This window comes from Salvelinus sp. IW2-2015, unplaced genomic scaffold (genome assembly GCF_002910315.2).
Source record: "Salvelinus sp. IW2-2015 unplaced genomic scaffold, ASM291031v2 Un_scaffold2421, whole genome shotgun sequence".
NCBI lineage: Eukaryota > Metazoa > Chordata > Actinopteri > Salmoniformes > Salmonidae > Salvelinus > Salvelinus sp. IW2-2015.
The window spans coordinates 98,208-103,648 of record NW_019943742.1 but is presented as its reverse complement, the minus strand read 5'-3'; the positions used below and the strand labels follow the sequence as shown (position 1 = coordinate 103,648).

Sequence of the window (5,441 nt, the reverse complement as noted above, 5' to 3'; positions counted from 1 at the left end):
GTGCACACAGTCTATTCAATAACAGACAGCTTTGTATAGTACAATGGCAATTTACACAATGATGCATTTCACACATTCAACATCAAAACAAGGCAAACCAATTCAAAAGGCACAGGACTCCCACATCAACAACAATCGTCTTTATAGAAACCAAGTTGTACTTGTTGACACTTTATAATGTGATTCTTCACTTTAAAATGATTCAAGGCCCAGTGCAGTCAAAAACGACATCTTTCTGTCTTTTATTTATATTTCTACACTATGAGGTTGGAATAATACTGTGAAATTGTGAAAATTATGATAATGCCCTTTTAGTGTAACAGCTGTAGTGCTGAGTGATTAGTGCTTTTTAAGGTTGGTTCGGYTTCGATCATAAAAAAAATAATCACGGTTTTTGATTTCGGTTTCGATWWTTTTTTWAAACATGAAATATATTATGAAATAATGACTTTAGAGCTTTTTAATGGAAATTCTAAAACCAAAAATAGTGAACATTCAATTGCCAAAACATTGAACATATTCCATTCTCTGTCAGGTCCACGTCGAACATCAGAATAATAGGAAATTACTATGACATAATAAAATATTCAGTTGTGTATATTACTTMGTTTTTATTTAATTACTTTATTATTTTTCATTCCTTAAAGTAATCATCTCAGTTCAGGCAGTAGTAGTCAGCCAGCCAGGCCATCTAACGTTATGTGCTCCCCATACTGTATTGTCTTTAGTCATCCTATTTAGCTAGCCTGCCTAAGTACAGAGCTGTCTGACAAAATCATTTTATTAGTTCTTAAAAGTAGATAAACTATACTTTCACGAACTGTCCCTGACCCTCTCGTTGTTATGTTATGCACATTCCTCTCTCATGCGGTCTTATGCGTTCTGTGTGTATACATAGCAGGCGTARAAGATCTGTATACAATGACGAGATGCTCATGTCTATGCCCAAACAATGGGAGTCGTTGTCCCAAAGGCGKGAAGGCAGGCAACAAGCTTAAAAAAAGAAAAGATTAACCTTTATTTATACAAATCCAAAATAAACCCATCGAAACGWATTGGGTTTATCTTGGACAGATTTTGGTGAGAGTGAAACCTCTCGCTTCACCTCTTCCTCTGATCCGTCTCGAGCCGGGAAAAACTGGCGCAATGAGTTGTGGTTATTGTAGTTAATTACCACATTTCTGCGCTGAACTAGGTCGAATATTTGCTTAATGAAAACTACAACTCCCTCCAGCCCAGCGTCCCACATAGCTCTTTGACTTGATTTCTCAGATTTCTCTCAAGAGTATCGGCACGTTGGGTTCACTTTTTTTTTTACTAAATACAATTCAGGTAATTGAACCCACGTTGGTCAATCAGTTGTTTAATAACCAAAAATAAAATGTTGKTTAATCGCTCAGCACTAAAGAGCCGTTCGATTTTTTTTTTTTTTCAGTCGGTTTTAGTGGGATGGAGTTTTGGTCTGCCTGGTGACATCACCAGGTGTTAAATTATTTAATAGATCAATAAGAAAGCGTTCCAAAACTCTCTGCCAATAACAGCTAGTTTTTAGTTTCYCCCTCCCCACTCAGACCACTCCCAGAAGGTCCCAGCAAAATTCTTGCTTGAGAAATTACTTTTGCTAATAATACATTTTTGTTTCTTTTTGACAATTTTTATTTAAAACAATTACAGTAAGCTATTTCATTTTTACCCAGAATTGATTTGATATTGAGATAAAAACGGCTGCATTGGACCTTTAATCAATTGAAATAAGTTTTCCAATATCAGACATGATACATGTGGTGTATGTATAGTACTGTACAGATTGGAAACTAAAAAACATCATATGGGKCTTTGATTGACAGTTTAGTTAAGTATGACGTCACATATCAAAAGAGGTATGGACCAATAGTGTTCAAGATCCCGTAAAGGGTGGTRATCTCAATATTTTACACAGACATGAAATTACCTTCAATAGTTTGATTTAGAAATTAAAATCTACCACTCCCATGTTGCAAACTTTATCTGTGGTGGCTGTCTTAGGCAATAATTACTTGCCAAAGAAGGAGTAAAACCATTGAATAAACAGTTGGGACATGTAGAAGTGTGATCACAAAACTGTGTCTAGGGTCTAAATGTAATGTAGTAACCGCTCCAACAGGTGAAAGGACTGGGACATCATTTTAGTGTCTTCTGTTAATGGGTCAAGTGTGTGTGTGTGTGTGTGTGTGTGTGTGTGTGTGTGTGTGTTGTGTTGTGTTGTTTTGTGTGTGTGTGTGTGTGTGTGTGTGTGTGTGTGTGTGTGTGTGTGTGTGTGTGTGTGTGTGTGTGTGTGTGTGTGTGTGTGTGTGTGTGTGTGTGTGTGTGTGTGTGTGTGTGTGTGTGTGTGTGTGTGTGTTTGTTAACAATTTCAGTCATTGGTAAGGGGCAGTGATATAGTCATGTTGCTTTTCATCTCATATCAACACCTGTAGTTTATCACTTGTACTGTACAAACAATGTCATCTCATCCATAGTAACATTTTGCAGTTTCAGTTTGAGTTCATTTTACATTTATGTTATGTATTTTCTGCTAACATGTTCAATTGGTAAAGAACATAAAGATACATGATTTACTCTTTCTTCCATCCCTTTATCCTCATCACCCTGCTTACATCCCTCACCCCCTCCCTGGCAGGATTAAACATAAACAATTTAACAATATAGAACCTAATGTGTCAAAAATATTTTTAAAAATGAAAGAATAAATCTAGAAAATAAGTACGTCTTGGCCAGGTCAAAACAGGATAAAAACAGTAGAGTAGGCCTACTTTGGAAAGGACAAAATAAAACCAGAAATCCAACCAGAAATCCTTCAGTGCTTGGGGGTTAGAAGAGAATAGAAGAGTTAGTTCTGTAGAAAGCCTTCAGTGCAAAATATACATGAGGAGGGATTCTTCATTTTAAATAAAGATTGTGTCCACRGTGTTTGGACAAGAAGTTCAATTTACCATGACTTTACTTTACTTGGGACAATGTGAAGTGCAAACACTTCACATTGCAGTGCCAATGTCATAATGATACTATTAATTACCATCTAAGTGCACAGTGAAATCAAAACATTGGCACCACTGACCGACCTGCACTTGGTCAACATTGTGGGAACCTAATCTAACACCTAATAATTTTTCTTGTTTAAAAAGTAGGAACATATTAAAAACATAAAAAAGAAAGTATTCTGTCTGTGCAATAGTTCAAGTAAGTAACTTTGTTTCTGCGCATAGTTAGTGCCTAGTCAAAAATACCCATATCCTGTACCAAAAGATCCACACCGCTCCAGGGGAAAACAACAAAACACACAAATACAAAACAAKTATTTACATATCTGAATAGAACTACAGAGTAGGTACTCCCTACTACTGGTCCAGGGTCAGACATTGTTTGAACCCCTACTGGTTAAAGTTAGGCTTGAGCGCAGGGTAATCTGTTCCTAGATCTGTGCTTAGAGTGGCAATTTCCACCTCGAGCCAGAACGACCAACCAGAACTGTCCAGTTCAGAGGAAGGGGAGGGGTTTAGTCTCTAAAGGGGTGTCTCAAAGACTCTGGATGTGTCTGAAATGGCAGCCTATAATGCACTACACTTATATGAGACTCTGGCCAAAAGTAGTGCACTATAGACAGTAGGGAATAGGGTGGCATTTCAGATTTGTCCTAAAGGGGCGTGTCAAACACTCTTTCCGACGAGTCTTCTGTATCGTCCTCCGACTGTGACTTGTGGTTGAGCCTCTCGGTCGTCGAAGAGACAGACAGGTTGCCATGGGGACTGTCGTCGCTAAACTTGGCCTTGCTGCTGTAATGGACAAACTCCTGGATCTCTAGAGGCAACCGTCTGAACTTGTCCTGGTACTCCTGGTTGGTCCAGCTCACTCTGCAGCTACATGGAGAGGAGAGATCAGAGTATGGGTCTATAGGTAGCTATGTGGAGAGGAGATAGTATGGGTCTATAGGTAACTATATGGAGAGGAGAGATCAGAGTATGGGTCTATAGGTAGCTATAGGGAGAGGAGAGATCAGATATGGTCTATAGGTAGCTATATGGAGAGGAGATAGTATGCGGTCTATAGGTAGCTATATGGAGAGGAGAGATAGTATGGGTCTATAGGTAGCTATAGGAGAGGAGAGATCAGAGTATGGGTCATAGGTAGCTATATGAGAGGAGATGAGTATGGGTCTATAAGGTAGCTATATGGAGGAGAGATAGTATGGGCTATAGGTAGCTATAGGAGAGGAGAGATCAGAGTATGGGTCTATAGGTAGCTATATGAGAGAGAGATTAGTATGGGTCTATAGGTAGCTATATGGAGAGGAGATCAGAGTATGGGTCTATAGGTAGCTATATGGAGAGGAGAGATCAGAGTATGGGTCTATAGGTAGCTATATGGAGAGGAGATCAGTATGGGTCCTATAGGTAGCTTATTGGAGAGGAGAGATCAAAGTATGGGTCTATAGTAGCTATATGGAGAGAGAGAGAGTATGGGGTCTATAGGTATAGCTATATGGAGAGGAGAGATCAGAGTATGGGTCTATAGGTAGCTATTATGGAGAGGGAGATGAGTATGGGTCTATGGTAGCTATATGGGGAGGAGAGACAGAGTATGGGTCTATAGGTAGCTATATGGAGAGGGAGATAGTATGGGTCTATAGTAGCTTATGGAAGAGGAAGATCATAGTATGGGTCTATAGTAGCTATGATTAGGAGGAGAACAGAGTATGGGTCTTATAGGTAGCTATAGGTGAGGAGAGATCAGAGTATGGGTCTATAGGTAGCTATGTGGAGAGGAGAGATAGTAGGGGTCTATAGGTAGCTATATGGATGAGAGGAGAGATCAGAGTATGGGTCTATAGGTAGCTATAGTGGAGAGGAAGAGATCAGAGTAGGGTCTATAGGTAGCTATATGGAGAGGAGAGATCAGAGTATGGGTCTATAGGTAGCTATATGGAGAGGAGATAGTATGGGTCTATAGGTAGCTATATGGGAGAGGAGAACAGAGTATGGGTCTATAGGTAGCTTATTGAGAGGAGAAGTCAGAGTAGGGTCTATAGGTAGCTATATGGAGAGAAGAGATCAGAGTATGGGTCTATAGGTAGCTATATGGAGAGGGAGATAGTATGGCGTCTATAGGTAGCTATATGGAAGGAGGAGATATCAGAGTATGGGTCTATAGGTAGCTATGATGGAGAGGAGAGATCAGGAGTTAGGGTCTATAGGTAGCTGTATGGAGAGGGAGATAGTATGGGTCTATAGGTAGCTATATGGAGAGGGAGATCAGAGTATGGGATCTATAGGTAGCTAATGTGAAGAGGAGAGATACAGAGTATGGGTCTATAGGTAGCTATATGGAGAGGAGAAATAGTATGGGTCTATAGGTAGCTATATGGAGAGGAGATAGTATGGCGTTCTATAACTCCGTTATCTCTT

General features: G+C 39.5%; 1 long non-coding RNA gene across 1 annotated transcript; it reads left to right on the top strand.

The window, feature by feature from the left end:
• Positions 1 to 4,511: 4,511 nt before the first annotated feature.
• LOC139025247 (uncharacterized) lies at positions 4,512 to 5,411 on the top strand. Its single transcript, XR_011476731.1, has 3 exons — positions 4,512 to 4,551; positions 4,910 to 5,026; positions 5,352 to 5,411. It is a non-coding gene; the product is annotated as an uncharacterized lncRNA (long non-coding RNA).
• Positions 5,412 to 5,441: the final 30 nt, after the last annotated feature.